Source organism: Chiloscyllium plagiosum, unplaced genomic scaffold (assembly GCF_037043375.1).
Source record: "Chiloscyllium plagiosum isolate Xiang-an unplaced genomic scaffold, Cpla_swu_hap1 HiC_scaffold_5, whole genome shotgun sequence".
Lineage (NCBI taxonomy): Eukaryota > Metazoa > Chordata > Chondrichthyes > Orectolobiformes > Hemiscylliidae > Chiloscyllium > Chiloscyllium plagiosum.
Window position 1 is genome coordinate 90950676 of NW_028270143.1, and position 17430 is coordinate 90968105.

General features: G+C 40.2%; 1 protein-coding gene across 2 annotated transcripts in view; it reads left to right on the plus strand.

Moving 5' to 3' along the window:
* The first annotated feature begins 14534 nt into the window (after positions 1-14534).
* The window catches only part of LOC122550057 (patched domain-containing protein 3-like), a 49207-nt gene continuing 46311 nt past the window's right edge, over positions 14535-17430 (plus strand). Inside the window, exon 1 of one of the 2 annotated variants that reach the window (XM_043690523.2) lies at positions 14535-14667. The gene's annotated coding sequence lies outside the window, so the exon portion shown is untranslated. The remainder of the gene's footprint in view (positions 14668-17430) is intronic. The other variant, XM_043690521.2, reaches the window with a different exon arrangement.

Genomic DNA, 17430 nt, shown 5'->3' on the forward strand with positions numbered 1-17430 from the left:
AACCAGATTCTGGATTAGAGTGGTGCTGGAAAAGCACAGCAGTTCAGGCAGTATCTGAGGAGCAGGAAAATCGACGTTTCGGGCAAAAGCCCTTCAGGAATGGAGGCAGAGTGCCTGTAGGGTGGAGAGATAAATGAGAGGTAACCTCAGTTAGTGCAGGAATTGAATCTACATTGCAAACCAGCTTTGAGCCAACCAAATACCATTATTGAAAATTATTTTCTCATTGAATATTAAATCTATCATTGTCCACTGTAGGACAATGTACATTATACAGAAGAGTGTAAGGAAAGTTACAAATTCCAAGTGCCATACTCTGCTTGCACCCTGAGAAATGTTAAAGATTAAAATATAAAGGTTAAACATAAATGCCAATATTATCCTAGTGTATCCGAGTGCTCTTTCTAATGGGCGCCATGTACTTTGAAGTGTGGTCCTGGCATCTGCAATAGAGCTGGAGGTAGGCTGCTGACCCTGATGGCCTATGGCTTCAGATGACCTTAGCAGCTGTCCACTAGATGCTTAAGACTAGAATTGTCCCACACTGCTGAGAGTTCAATGCAGAAGTCTCCTCCGGTTCCATTTGAGTAAATTGAAACATTGAGAGGGAGACTGGGGAATGCTGACCAACTTTGGAGTGCCTCAAAAGGAATCCCCCAGTGTAGCAGATTGCAGCACCTCCTCGGGTGGCTTACTATCTACTGGAGGTGGAAGGAGGACTGGGGAATGCTGTTGAAAGAGACACCTACAGGTGCAGGTATAGGTTCCTTGAAAGTGGTGTTACAGGTGGACAGGTGGTGAAGAAGTCGTTTGGCATGCTTACCTTCAACAGTCAGAGCAGTGAGGAATCCAGGAGTTGGGATGTCACATTACAGCTGTATGAGACATTGGTAAGGCCACATTTGGAATACTGCATACAATTCTTACTAACAACTGAGGTCCTGTCTTCTGCTTTCCTCCCTTATTAAACAGAGGTGTTACATTAAAAATTTTCCAGACCTCTGGGACCCTCTCAGAATCCAGTGATTCCTGAAAGATCACCACTCCAATGCCTCCGCAATCTCATCTGTCTCATTTGGAACTGTGAAGTGTAGTCCATCTGGTTCAGGTGATATATCCACCTTCAGACCTTTAAGCTTCCCCACCACCTTCTCTTTAATGTTGGCCACTACACACACCTCTGCCCTATGACTTTCTTGAAGTTCCAGTATGCTACGAGTGTCTTCCACTGTGAAAACTGATGCAAAGTATCTATTCCGTACCTCTGCCATTTCTTTGTTCCATATTATTACTTCTCCAGCCTCATTTTTCAGTGGACGAGTGTACAGTCTTGTTTCTCTTACCTTTTAGATATCATAAACATGCTGTTGCCATTTTCTTTTCTATTACTAGCTAGCTTACCCCATCACCCAGACCACATCACCCAGACCCAGGCCCCCTCGCCCAGACCCAGACCCCACATAGCTTACCCACATAGTTCATCTTCTGTCCCTCTTACTGCATTTTTAGTTGTCCGCGAATGGTTTTTAAAGGCTTCCCAAACCTCTGGCATCCCACTAAGCTTGACAACATTGTCTGCTTTTTCTTTTTGTTTTAGGCTGTCCCTGACGTCTCTTGTCAGCTATGCCTTGCCATCCTCTTAGTGTGTTTCTTCTTCTTTGGGATGAATTTCTGCTATACCTCCCAAATTACCCCCAGAGATTTCTGCTCCACATCTTTCCTACTAGATTTCCTTTCCAATCAACTTTGGCCAGCTTCTCCATCACGTCTTTGCAGTTATCTTTACTTAATTGTAATACTATTACATCCTGATTCCAGGAACAAATGACCACAGATGCTGGAATCTGTACTGAAAACAACAAATGCTGGAGATCACAGCGAGTTATCCATGGAGAGAGAGCAAGCTAACATTTTGAGTCTAGATGACTCTTCATAGAGCTGAAGTGAAGTGATGAAGAGCCATCTAGACTCAAAACGTTAGCTTGCTCTCTCTCAATGAATGCTGCCTGACTCGCTGTGATCGCTAGCATTTGTTGTTTTCAGTTCACATCCGATTCCAGCTTCTCCCCCTCAAACCGCAGAGTGAACTCAATCATATTATGGTCACTAACCGCTAGAGGCTCCTTCACCTTAAGCTTTTTAATCAAGTCTGCCTCATTACACATCACCAAATCCAGAATTGCCTGTGCCTTAATGTACCCTAATAGGCTCTACCACAAGCTACACCAAAACAAAAGTCATCTCATAGACATGCCACAAATTACTTATTTTGGAATCCACTATCCATTTGATTTTCCCAGTCTGCTTACATATTGAAGTCTAGGAGAAAGTGAGGACTGCAGATGCTGGAGATCAGAGCTGAAAATGTATTGCTGGAAAAGCGCAGCAGGTCAGGCAGCATCCAAGGAACAGGAGAATCGACGTTTCGGGCATAAGCTTATGCCCGAAACGTCGATTCTCCTGTTCCTTGGATGCTGCCTGACCTGCTGCGCTTTTCCAGCAACACATTTTCAGCTACATATTGAAGTCCCCATGATTATTGTAATAATGTCCTTCTCGCATATCTTTTCTATTTTCTGATTTTTTTTTCCCCCACATCCTGACTACTAAGATGCCTATATATAACTCCCATTAGGCTCTTGTCTGCAGTTCCTCAACTCTATTCTCACGGATTCTACGCCTCTGATCATATACTACTTCTTGGTATCAATTTAATTTCATTTCTTATTATCAAAGCAACACTGCTCCTCCGCCTATCTACCTGTCCTTTCAATAAGACATGTATCCTTGGATATTTACTTCCCAGCCTGATCCCCTTGCAGCCACGTCTCTGTGATGTCCACATCATGTTCACCAATTTTAGTCTGTGCTACAAGCTCATTTCCCTTGTTTTATATATTGCCTGCATTTAAGTACAATACCTTCACTCCCGCGTGGACCGTCCCTTCTCATAGTTATCTGCTGTGCCTAATGTTAGATTCTAGACCCTTTCCATACCCCGTCCTATTACTTGTTCTGGAAGCTTTAATAGCCTCTCCTGAGCCCTCCCCTGATTCCTTTAAGTAGTGTAAAGTCCTTGTGACCTCGACCTCCTCATCAATTCATTTACCTTATTCCAAATGCTTTGAGCATTAAGATACAAATCCTTTAAGTTTGTTCTATTATAATGTTTCCCTATACTTGTATGGTTCTTGGTACAATGGGATGCTCACAGTTCTTTGAGTTTTATTTTAGCAGAATGCACTAATAGAAATCAGTTCATGTGGTATTTTTGAATTTTTTGAGGCATTTGTTAGGTCACATAGTTGATGGTTTTTTAAAAAGATATTGTTCGGTAGTACAGAACTTAATCATTGCCAAAAAGAGGCACAAACTCGAACGTCAATCGATTTCCCTGATATGGACTGGGACATACGCATCTAAACACGTTACCTTTGTAGGTTTGGTTTCTTGCTTCTCTGTTCTAATGAGTGTAAACTGAAAAGCTTTGAGTTTGTGTCTCTGTTTAGCAATGTTTAGGTTAGTAAATAAAATTAGAGGACACAGAATTTTGTTTATTTTTTAATTCGTTCATGGAATTTAGATATATTTGGCGAGGTCAGCTTTTATTGCTTATCCCTGTTTGGCCTTGAGAAGGTATGCTGTTTATGAAACTGCTGCAATCCATTTTGTTGCAAGTAAACCCACAAGCCATTAGGGAGAGATTTTCAGGACCCTCCCACAATGAAGAAACAGCAATTAATTTACAAGTCAGGATACCAAATGGTTTAGCAATTGATTTACAAGTCAGGATAGTGAGTGGTTTTGAAGGGGACTTTCAGATGATGGTGTTCCCCTGTATCTGCTTCCCTTGTCCTTCTAATGGGATTGATCATGTATTTGGAAGTGGTGTCTAATAAGCCTTAGCGAATTTCTGTAATGAATCTTATATATGGAGTGCGATGCTGCTACCTAGTATCAGTGAAGAAGGGAGTGAATGTTAGTGAATGTGGAGCTAATTGTGGGGAGTTGCTTTAACCAGCTTCTTGAATGTTGTTAAAGCCAAACTCATCTGGGCAAGTAGATAGAATTTCAACACACTCCTGACTTTGCATTCCAGATAATGGAGAAGCTTTACGGAGGTTTCCTAACCTTTGACCTACTGTTGTAGCCATGGTGTTTAAATGGTAACCATAGGATATTGATAGTGGACAATTCAGTGATGGTGGGAATGTCAAAATGCGATGGTTAGATTCTCTCTGTTATTTGAGTGGCCTGAATGTTATTTGCCATTTGTCAACCCAGGTTTGGTTATTGTCCAGGTCTTGCTGCATTTGGATATGGACTGCTTCATTACCTGAAGAATTGCAAGTGGTGCCAGATGTTGTGCAATCATCAATGGACGTCCCCAATTGTGATGGAGGAAGGTCATTGATGAAGCAACTGAAGAAGGGCCTAGGACACTACCTGGAGAATCTCCTGCAGAGATACACCTTGGAGCTGAGACAACTGACCTCCAATGACCATGACCATCTTCCTTTGTGCCAGGCATTACTCTAACTGGCAGGGAATGTTCCCTCTTATTCCCATTGATACCATACTTGATCAAATATGCCTTCATTTCAGTCTCTCTCACCCGACTCTAGAATTCAACTCTTTTGTTGATGTTTGTAACAAAACTGTATGAGGTCAAAAGGCCTTTGACCCTGGCAGAAGCCAGACTGAGCATCAATGAGCAAGTTATTGTTAAGCAAGAGCTGTTTGACAGCGCTGCATCTTCCATCACTTTACTGATGATTGAATGTAGACTGATAGGGTGGCAGCTGGCTTCGTTGGATTAGTTCTTTTTGTTGTATGGATTGTTGGTGCTTTAGTAGTATTGGAGCAGCACATTTAGAGGTGCAGCAAGTTCTGGAGCACATCTTCTGCACTATTGCTGCAATGTCTGGACCTATAGTCTTTGCAGTATTGCATGCATCCTGACATCATATGGAGTGAATCAAATTGGCTGAAGATTAGCATCTGTGATGCTGGACGCATCTGGAGGAGACGAGGAAGGACCATTACTCAATACGTCTGGCTGAAGCTTATTGTAAAATGTGTCAGCCTTATCTTTTTGATGATGTGCTGGGTTTCCCTGTCATTGAGGATGAGGATGTTTGTGTGGAGTTGCTTCCTTTACTCCATTGTGGTTTAATTACCCACCACTATTTGCATCTAGATATGCAGAACTGTAGGGTTCATATCTAATCCGTTTGATGTGGAATCACTTAGCCCTGTGCATCACTGGTTGCTTATGCTGTTTGGTACAGAGCTGTTCCTATTTTATGGTTTCACCAACTTATTTTAAGTTATGCCTGATATTGCTCCTGTCATGCCCCACACTCTTCTCGGAATAGGGGTAATGTGCTGGCATGGATTGAGAATTGGTTAATGGAAGGAAACCAGAGGAGGAATGAATGAGTTATGGTGATATACGGAAGGATCAGTGCTTGGGCTTTAGCTGTTTACAGCCTCCATTCATGATTTGGATGTGGGGACCAAATGTCATATTTCAAAGTTTGTGAATGACACAAAACTAGATGGGAATGCCAAGAGCTGCACCAGACTGATTAAAAATGAGATATTAACCAAACGAATCTACAACTTGCTAGCCAATCAGTGAAGCACTATTCAATAGACTGAGCTATATGATTCCTTAACTAATGGTTCAGATTAAAGCTCTGCCACATCCAATCATGAACGATGGGGTCCAGTTAAACAACTGACAGGAGGCTTCACAAATATACCCATTGGTAAAGGTAGAGAAGCCCAGCACAAAAGTGAAAAAGACATTTACCACCACTTTATCCAGAAGAGCAGAGTGAATGATGCATAGCTACAACAGCAGCATATCGGAGAAAGTGAGGACTGCAGATACTGGAGATCAGAGTCGAGAGTGTGGTGCTGGAAAAGTACAGCAGGTCAGGCAGCATCTGAGGAGCGGAAGAATCGATGTTTTGGGCATAAGCCATTTCTGATGAAGGGCTTACGCCCAAAACGTCAACTCGCCTGCTCCTCATATGCTGCCTGACTGGCTGTGCTTTTCTAGCACCACACTCTCAATACTAGCAAATACCCAACAAGTCAATATTGTTTCAGTATGTTATGCTCAGAAACATGAAATATAGGGACAGGTTCAGTTCATTTGGCCCTTCAAGCCTTCTCAGGGGCTGATCATCAAAACTATATCCAACTCCTTCTTGAAAACATCCAATGTTTTGACAGCAACTGTTTTCCCTCTGAGAAAAAAATACCTCATCTCTGTTTTAAATTGGTGATCCAGATTTTATGTTCTTAAAGTTCCTAAAGCATTTCATAAATGAAGGATTACATTTTCCAAATTTGTTTTGGCAAATATAGCAGCTGGTTTCAAATAGCAAAGTCTCACAAACAGGAAATGAAAGAAATAACAATTGACCTACTTATCTCAGAGTATAGGTCAACTGACACTGCTGTTCAGGTGACAAAGAGAGCTACGCTATAGAATCTTGTTGTATCCATTAAATGAGAAGCTAAGGCCTATGTTTTGCACATTGTTTGACAGAAATGATCTCTGAAAATGCAATCTTAGTTTTGTATTGCACTGACCTTTCAGCCTTGGTTTTGTGTTGATGTCATGGGCTTGAGTCCTTATCAAAACCACAGTCGAGACAGAAAACCATATCATTTCCTGTGAAGTTTATATTTCATGATCTAAGTTTGTATCATTCTAGTTTATATGATGTTTTAAGAACTTCTGAAGTACAAACTGAACTTTTCAAGAGCAAGTAAGTGTGTACAGTTAGCACCTGTTTGCGCTCATGTGTGTAAATCCAGTGAACAAAGGAGAAACAAACTGAAAATGAACATAAGTACATTCATTCCTTGTGCCTTGCTTCATTATTGAACATGTGGCAGTACAATATTACGTTTGTTGACTACCACTGGTTTTGACTCTGTTCTAAATTTGAAGGTCAAATAATCTGAATACTGTTGAAAGGGATAAGGATGTGGATCCTACTTGTAATTGAATATTTGTATCAAAATGTGTTCAGAAAACTCTCTCAAAAGGAGAAAGAAGTCCTGGTGTAATCTTGGGGAAGGGGTAGAATTACCTTAATAGTTATGAAAAGTATTGAATCTTTGGTGACTGTTGAAGGATCTAATTGATGTCTTTTTGAGAATCAATTTCCTCAGGTGAGGTGTCTAGAACAAAAGGGCATATTTGTAAAATTCAAACTTGCCACTGTAAGAAGGAAATTAGGATGTATTTTTTGTACACTGGTGGAAATCTAGAAGTTCTTTCCTTAAGGCGGTTGGGTGAATTGAAATTTCCAAAAGTAAGATTGACAGATTTTTGTTGGATGAAGGTACAGAGGCAGGTAAGGACCATTGATGTTAAGAATCATTATGATTTCATTTTGTCATGGAGCAAACGTAAGGAATCCTTTATTCAGTGAACTAAATTAAAGTCCACAAGCTTTTCCAAGTATTTTGTGAAAGTGTGATAAATGAAGATATGACAAAGAGAAAGAAACCTTTGTGAAAGGTGGTGAGATGCAAGTAGTTTGAATTACTCGAACAGAAAAATTAGGCAACTGTTCTACATCAGTTTTAAATATAATCTAGTTTCTCTGTGCCCCAATATCTTTTCTGATCTTTGTTTCTCTCTGTCCTGAAGCTACAAATGAAGAAATAAAAGGAGAAAGAGCCCATCTACTTTTAGAAATGTAACCACAATCTGACCTGTGTGATCATTCACTCCCTCAATTCCATTTGCTAACCATGTCTATCTGGGGAAAGAAAGAGAGTTAAAAAATGGCGATTCGGTACCAGATAATGCGAAGAGATTATTGAAGCCAGAAGAGTCACTAATGATCTTGATACATAAAATGTCTTGCATAATAAGGAATATCCCCATTCTTTGGTATTATGGATCCTTGAAGGCAACATCTGAGTGTTCGGCATCAAAACTGGAATGTCATCTCATCTTTGGGTGAGTATCTTATCAATTTTAAAAATCACACAGCACCCAGGTTATAGTCCAACAGGTTTATTTGGAAGCGCTAGCTTTCGGAGTGCTGCTCCTTCATCTGGTGGTTGTGGAGTATAAGATCGTAAGATACAAACAACCATCTAATGAAGGAGCAGTGCTTTGAAAGCTAGCGCTTCCAAATAAACCTGTTGGACTATAATCTGGTGTTGTGTGATTTTTAACTTTGTACACTCCAGTCCAACACCAGCATCTCCAAATCATGTCTTATCAATTGCCCTAGTTGCTACAAACTGGTAGCCTATTATTTGCGATGCACTTCTTTTTTACTGGATTGTATTATGATCCCAATAAAAAGGTTCAACATTGAGTTGGAAAAGGATAAAAATCAGTCAATCATTAAGGTTTCAAATTGGAAAAAGGCAGATTTTAAGAGGTTTAAATATTGAACTGGAGCACATCAATAGGAAATACATTTTGGTGAATAAAATCAATAGTTGAAAAATGGGAGATTTCAAGAGTCGAATATGATGCAAGCTAGGTACATGCCTATGTGAAATAAATGTGGGGTATCCAAAGCTAGACTAGCCTAGATGACTAAGACTATTGATGAGAAAGTAAGGAAGCATACGATACCGGAATAGAAGGAAGTATAACTCAAATGCAGGAGAGCTAAGGCTGGAATAAGGAAAACTAAGAGGAAAGGATGGCAGGTTGTACTAAAACAAATAGTAAAATGTTCTTCAAACACATTAATATTAAAAGATTAGTGAAAGATAGAGTGGGGCCCATAAGGAACAAATATGGCAAGGTTCTCACTGAAGCAAAGGATATGGCAGACTTAGTAAATGAATAATTTGCTTTTGTCTTTTCCAAATTAGAAGATGGTGACAATGGCTGAGTTGAAATGTGGGTATTGAGCAACTGAGTAGTATAGTGAGAGATAAAGAAGAGATGCTAAAAAGGTTGGCAGTATTCCAGGTAGAGAAGTTGCAAGCCTAGATGGCATACATCCTAGATTGCTAAGAGAGGTAACGGAGCAAAATGTGTAGCCATTGCCAGAAAATTTTCAGGTCTCTCTAAATGCAGAATTAGCCTCAGGGACTGGAACATTGCAAATGTGGCATGACTGTTTAAGAAAGGCAAAGGATAACCCAGGAAATTACAGATCCGTCAGCTTGACACCAATAGGGGGAAAATTGATGGAAGCCATATTTACGGGAAAAGGTAAACATATACTTAGAGAAAATAAATTAATACTAGACAGCCAGTGTGGCTTTGTCAAGGCAAGTCTCATCTGACAAATTTGACTTAATTTGACAAAGTGACGTAGGCAGTGGATGAGGGTAGTAATGTGGATGTTCCATATTTAGACTTTCAGAAAACAATTTATATGTGCTACATGGCAAGTTGGTGAGCAAATTAGAAATGTTTGTGATTGATGAGTCCTTGGTGGCATGAATGAGAAGTTGGCTAAAAGGTAGGAAACAGATGGACATTTCACACGCTGGCAACGAGTTGAAAGTGATACGCTCCAGGAATCAGTGTTAGAACCCTTGTTTTTTCTGATGTTTACAAATAATTTGGAGATGAGCATTGAGGGCAAAATCTCTAAATTTGCAGAAGATGCTAAAATTAGGAAGAATAGAGAATTGAGGATGATGCTGAGAGACTTCAGAGGGACATTGATAGATTGACCAAATGGGCAGAACTTGGCATATGAATTTCAGTGCAGAGAAAAATGAGGTAATGTATTTTGATAGAAGAAAGCGAGAAACAATACAGGCTCAATGGTACAGCTTTGAGCAGCGTACAGGAGAGGAAGGACCTCAGGGTTCACATGCATAATTCTCAGAAGGTGGCCAGGCAAATTGAAATCATTGTTGAGAAGGCATATAGAATCCCTGGGAAGGCATAGAGTATAAAAGCAATCTACACCTCTGCATATCACTGGTCAGATCACTTTTGGAGTATTGTATTCAGTTCTGGGCATCTTATTTAAGGAGGGATGTTAAAGCACGGAGTGAGTGTGCAAAGGATATTACCAGAATTATACGAGGAATGAAGGATTTTAGATACAAGGAAAGATTAGAGAAATTAGACTTATTCTCCTTGGAGCTAAGAATATTAAGGAGGTCACCTTACTGAGGTGTTCAAAATTATAAACAATTTTAACAGGGAAAAGAACGATATTCTGTTTCCACTAATTGGTATGTCAGTAACTAGGGGTCACAATTTCAAGTTTGTCGGCAAGAGAGCTACAAGTGAGATGAGGAGAAACTTCTTTACTTGGTTGTTAGAATTTGAATTGCACTGCCTGGGAGAATTGTAAAGGTGGATTCCATAGGAGGTTTCAAAGGAGAGCTGGGTATATATTTGGAAGTGATGAACTTAGAGGGCTACTGAGATAGGACTGAGAATGGGATGAGCTGGACAGCTCTTTTGAGAGCTGATAAAGACACAATGGGTCAAATGGCTTCCTTCTGTATTGTTAAAATTCTATGATTCTATAATAATACTGTATATGTGAGATCCCAGAGTACAAGTTGGCTTGATAGACTGTAAAGTTAATTTTTGCCATTTGTTTATGTGATAGTCAGTGACTGAACATACTCACAATAGGCTGTCAGTGTACTTAACAAAATAATGTAAAATTTATTACACAAAGGGAGAAGAACACTTATTATATCAACTATGCAAGAACTAGTTGAAATAATCTTATTACAAATATGAGAAACAGAGAGTTAAACCCTTTAACCCTTAACAATAAATTTACAGATATTCCCAACTCAGTGAGAGGTTAGCCTGTCTATACTTCTTTGTTTAGTTGACAAGGATACAGTTGCTTTTTGAAGCTTTCTCCTTACTGACATCTAAGTAATTTCAGAACAAACACATGGGTTTTTGTTACATTAAGCTTTCAGCATCTTCTGCTTTGGGATATTTTTCTTTTAGACCACTTGGGATTTTTCCACAGCCTTGATATTTTTGAGACCACTGAAGTAATGATACCCTTTCACTGTGACTGAACCTGTGCACATTGCTCAGTCTTCTGTGTGATTTTGTCTTTGTGATACGGGTTCCTAACATAAGCTACAGCACTGCTTTTATTTTTTACCTGTGTTTCTAATGCACTGATTTGTTTACCTTAAGCTATACTCCAATTCTGTGAACTCTGATTAAAAATGCATGCATCAACTAAATTCACACACTTGACTACACTCCCAGTACAAGTTCCTTCTCAACATACACTATCTGAAAATACAAATCAAACTTGGGGCTCTACATTACTTTTGCAGTAAAGTACATGTAGTGCCAGTATCTGACCTATTATTTGTGAGTGTGAGATTTAGTGGTGTGGTTCATAAGGGTGATTGGCATCCCTTTTTCCAAATCACATGGGTATGTTCATATCTTAATCAGCTGAAATAAGAGTATAAAGGTGCAGCAGACAGAGAAATGTTAATAAAAATATTTTGCAATTTGTTTTGCAGACTGTATCAGTTTGAGATAGAAATAAGAAAGGGTAAAGGAAGATAATGTCTCCTGTAAATCCAATGGGCTAACCTATGCACAACTCTTTTAACACATGAGTTCATGTCACACTGCAGGTGACGCCTCTGCATTACGCACAAACACACACAGATGCTCTCTCATACATTCACACATGAACTCCCACACGCACCTCCTTTCAGACTTATACCCCTTAACACTCTCACTCATACCCCTTCGCGCACACACCCGACATGCACATATACTTTTGTGGGGTGAATTTGCACTTGCAGAATTACATTTTATTTTGCTCAAATAATTCAAGAATCCATGTAAGATGTTATAAATCCCTTTTTTAGATTAGAATCAGTCTGAACATTGGGGCACAGACGGCCTCACACAGGGCACCTCACACCTTCAATCCATTATCTGGGCCAACATGGCACCTATTGTTCAAGTTCACTTGAGAATGTAACTTTAAGAAAGTTTGGGATTTACATATGAAAGAACTGAAACTAACATGCCCATTCTAAAAGATGAAAGACTTAAAAAACAATCCAGGTATTTTTCAATATATAATTTCAGTTACATCACACTATAAACTTTTGCTATAAATTCAGTGTCTTACGATCTTATACTCCACAACTACCTGATGAAGGAGCAGCGCTCCGAAAACTCATGCTTCCAAATAAACCTGCTGGACTATAACCTGGTGTTGTGTGATTTTTAACACTCACATACCTTTTAACTGCCCTAATTGCTTTGTAACACTTGACTCTCTCTTGATTCCCCACTTCATTTTGTTAATTGCACCACCTACTCCAATCCCAATTAAATTCCCAATCTACAAAGCTCTCTGTGATCATTCCCACTTGCTTCTCATTCTCTGGAATGTGCCCAACTCCCAACCCCTGCACTGACAAGCAACCAATCCATTGGCTTTTGAAAACTTCATCCATCAGATGTAATTTTCACTGGTGAGGCTAACAATTATTGCCTGTTCCTACTTGCCCTTGAGAAGGTGGTGGTGAGCTGCCTTCATAAACTGCTGCAATCTATTTAGTGTAGGTACATCCACAATTCTGCGAGGGATGATTTTAACCTAGCTACGGTGAAGGAGGCAAGGAATCTGTTTATAATGGAATGTGTATTTTAATATAATGTATATATGTACAGTAGACACCATTACATTTGGGGAAACCTGGTCTTATTGTTGAGTTACACTCAAATTACAATTAATGCTCGGATTGCAGGAGAGGAGAAAGATTGCAGGGTGTGCTTAGGTCACAGCATGCTCTCAGATCAACAGAGTTGTCCTGGATTGAAGGGAGGGTTCAAATTGTACAGTGGCCCCTGATTGTGTGAGTGCAGATGGATTGTAGTGTGGACTGGCAAGGTGTGGTGAATGCAGCTGTGGGGAAGGGAGTTTACGTGATGTGTTCATCTCAGGAGGGAAGGGAGATTGTGAGGTGCACTTAGACTGCAGGAAGGAAGTTTGCAGGAACACTTGGATCTCGGTAGGAAGAGACGGTTCAAATTGCATTGTGGGCAAAGATTGGAGGGTGGATTTCTATTGCAAGAGGGAAAAGTGCTAGTGAAAGGGAATAAAGATTACCGGATATAAGAGATCATGAGGTAGGCTTAGATTGACGAAGTGAAGAGTTTGTAAGGTTAGTGGAAGAGTCCACATGACATGGTTTTGGATCACAGCTTAGGATCAAGGGTATGTTCAGATTTCAAAAGGGAACAGAGTTGACAGGTTGGATGTTGATCTCTGATTGCAAAGGGTAAGAACGCCATTTCCAGGGAAAAAAACCTGACAGCAGATATAGTTGTTGAAGAAATTTAAGCATCGTGCTGAAAGATTGCCTGATCATCAGAAACTGTGGAGGATTCTGACTGAATTAATAGTTGCCCATAAAAAGGATTAAAATCTGCTTTAATACTGATTATACTGAACCCTTGGCCTGACATCCCAACCCTCCCTGTTACTGACCTCACAATCCCACTACCAAACTGAGCCTCACACCTGACCAGGCTGGATACAGCATCCCAACTTCCAAACCAACCCCGACATCCTCCAGCCGCACTGGAACTTGAATCTCCCCTTTACCCTGTGTAAAGACTATGTCTTTTTATTTTGTTTTTTTAAGAAAAGTTATGAACTGAAATGAGAAAGATATGTTTTAAAACAATGGCTGCGTGGAACCTGACACCCAAGGCAACCATTGTGTTTATACATCTGTTTAAACAAGTATTAACTGAAGTAGTTGCAGTTGAATTGGAGTTCTATGTACAGATGCAGCTGGGTGGCAACATGAGGTTAATTGGTCTGTGGACTACTGACCAGTTATTGATGGCAAGGGCCTTTTGCTTGACAACTACGTGATTTGGTCTTGGGTATCTAAACAGCTTGAAGCTGGGGAAAAGAATTACAAAAGTGTTTTGATCACAATAAGCTTAAATTCAATACCCATTCTCTGCAGTCAAAACTAACCTGAAACCTTACAAACTCCAGCTAATTTGTCCTTCAATTGCTGTAAGTTGTGAGAAGGTTACCTGCAGCTAGAGCCTCATTACTTGTAATAAATAGTAATTCTTATTAAGTACAGAAACCTGAAGTATCAGGTAAATTGTGGAATTTTGTATACTTATTTTAAAATCTTTAATTTTTGTGGTGAATTTGGGAATAGAGGGGCTTGGTTTCTACTGTGTTACCCCAATGAGTCCAACTGATCATTAGGCCTAACACGCCCTCACGTCTGTCAGGCATGAAACCTCACCAAACCTAACCCTCACAGATCCCTTTCAAAATTTCCCACTAGTGCTTCCTGACCTGGCAATCCCACCCTAAGCTGACCTACCTTCACATCCTGAAACTGCCCTAAACACTCATCTACTTACCTTCCATCCTACCCTACATCTGTATTCAGTTGCATAAGCAAATATTATTCGGAACTGAAAAAGACTCGTTCGACTCTCTAGTGGTTATGAGTTCCGCCCTTTCCCGGAGTTTGCTTCCCTTGTGACCAGTCACATGTCGTTGATGCTGCATTCTACCTCAGAGAAACCAGAAACAGCTTGTGAATGAAGATAGAGTTTCTGGCTTGCAGCAAGTAAAAGGCTGCATAGAAATTGATCTTAGTCACAGCTCTACAGTTGGAAGTGTATGTATTAATCAGGTAGGTTTTTTGATGTTTTACCCAGATATAATGCTGATGCAATGTTATTCTTTACACATCCTCTATAGATGGTACAACATCTGTTGCTAACTGTAATCACATCAGTTAGACCATTTTTTCATTAGTTTTGAGTTTTTGTACGTTTGTAATTATTGTTAATATATTATAGCCATTTGATTGAGATAATGATCTGTATGTCAGTTGCTACTGTTCTGCTTCCTTCTCTGCTGTGGTATAGTTTTAAGTTGACTAGCACTAGGTGTAAGGTCAAAAACAGAAACCACAACCTCGATCAGCAATCAAGGGTAAGTTTGTCACAAACTGTCCAAATTTAAATAAAGACATTTTTTAAAAAATCTATAACATAGTTATCCTAATCACTGTACATGTAACAACCAAATTTCTAGTGCCAAGACTGGCTCTCATGTAATTAGGGGTACATCAGGTTCCAAGCAATTGATTGTGAAAGGGAACTCTCTCCAATCAGAGGCACAGACAGACTTTTCTGAGGCAGAGAAATCAGAATGGTGTGTTGTCTCCCTGGTACCGTCATCAAAGATATCTCCAGAGAGGGTGCAGAATATTCTCAAAGCGGCGTGGGACCAGCAGCAGGTCATTGTACATATTGAAACTAATGACATAGGAAGGAAAAAGGATTAGATTCTGAAGGGAGAATATAGGAAGTTAGGCAGGAATTTAAAAAGGAAGTCCTTGAGGGTAGTAATATCTGGATTACTCCCGGTGCTACGAGTTAGTGAGGGTAGGAAATGAGGGATAGAGCAGGTAAATGTGTGGCTGAAGAGCTGGGGGTACAGGGGAGAAGGGTTCACATTTTTGGATCATTTGAATATCTTCTGGGTAGAAGTGACCTGTACAAGAAGGATGGATTGCATTTGAATTGGAAGGGGAATACTATACTGGTGGGGAGATTTTGCTAGAGCTGCTTGGTAGGATTTAAACTAGTAAGTTTGGGGTGTGGGGGGTGGGACTCAGAGAGACAGTGAGGAAAGAGACCAACTTGAGACTGGTACAGCTGGGAAAAGGAGCAAATCAAACAGTCAGAGCAGGAAAGAACAAAGTAGAGAATGTGGTAGGACTGATAAATTAAACTGCATTTATTTTAATGCAAAAGGGCAAACAGGGAAGGCAGATTAGGCTATTATAGCGATTCCAGTGACATAGTTCAGGGATGAGTGGGACTGGCAGCTTAATGTTCCAAGATACAAATGCTGTAGGAAGGATGGAAAGGTGGGGTGGGGTACAAGAGAGGAGGGGGACTGGAGTTTTTGATAAGGGATAACATTATGACTGTACTTAGGGAGGATATTATTGGAAATATGTCCAGGGAAGTTATTTGGTGGAACCGAGAAATAAGAAAGGGATGAGCACCTTATTGGGATTATAGACAATATAACAGACCCTTCGTCCAACTCATCTGCTACCACCAGATATCCTAAACTGACAGTCCCATTTGCCTGCGTTTGGCCCATATCCTTCTAAACCCTTCCTATTCATATATACATCCAACTGCCTTTTAAATGTTTGTAGTTGTATCTGCAGAGTATTTTCTTAGTTTTTAAATTTTAATATATTTTCTTAAAAGTAGGGGCTTTCGATTATGATAAAAATGAAGGAAGGTCCCCAGCTTAATTAAATTCTCTTTATAGGTGAGGTTGTGGAAGACTGGAGATTGGCTAACATGGTGCCACTATTTAAGAAAGGTGGTAAGGAAAAGCCAGGAAACCATAGACTGGTGAACCTGACATCGGTGGTGGGCAAGTTGTTGGAGGGAATCCTGAGGAACAGGATTTACATGTATTTGGGACAGGCAAGGAATGATTAGGGATATTAACATGGCTTTGTGTGTGTGAGAAATCATATCTCACTAACTTCATTGAGTTTATTGAAGAAGTAATGAAGAGGATTGATGAGGGCAGAATGGTGGATGTGATCTATATGGACTTCAGTAAGGCATTCAACAAAGTCGCTCATGGTAGACTGGTGAGCAAGGTTAGATCATGGAATACGGGGAGAACTAGCCATTTTGGATACAGAACTGGCTCAAAGGTAGAAGACAGAGGGTGGTGGTGGAGGGTTGCTTTTCAGATTGGAGGCCTGTGACCAGTGGTGTGCCCAAGGATCAGTGCAGGGTCCACTGCTTTTTGTCGCTTATATAAATGATTTGGATATGAATATAGGAGGTATGATTAGTAAGATTGCAGTTGACCAAAATTGGAGGTGTTGTGAACAGCGAAGAAGGTTACCTCAGTACAACAGATCTTGATCAGATGAGCCAATGATAAATGTGAGGTTCTGCATTTTGAAAAGGCAATTTAGGGCAGAATTTATACACTTAATGGTATGGTCCTGGGGAGTGTTGCTGAACAAAGAGACCTTGGAGTGCAGGTTCATAGTTCTTTGGAAGTGGATTCTCAGGTAGATAGGATAGTGAAGAAGGCATTTGGTATGCTTTCCTTTATTGGTCAGAGCATTGGGTTTAGGAGTTGGGAGGTTGTGTTGTGGCTGTACAGGACATTGTTAGGCCACTTTTGGAATATTGTGTGCAATTCTGGTCTCCCTCCTGTAGGAAGGATGTTGTGAAACTTGAAAGGATTCAAAAAAGATTTACAAGTACATTTCCCGGATTGGAGAGTTTGAGCTGTAGGGAGAGCCTGAATAGGCTGGGGCTGTTTTCCCTGAAGCGTCAGAGGCTGAGGGGTGACCTTATAGAGGTTTATAAAATCATGAGCATGGAGAGGGTAA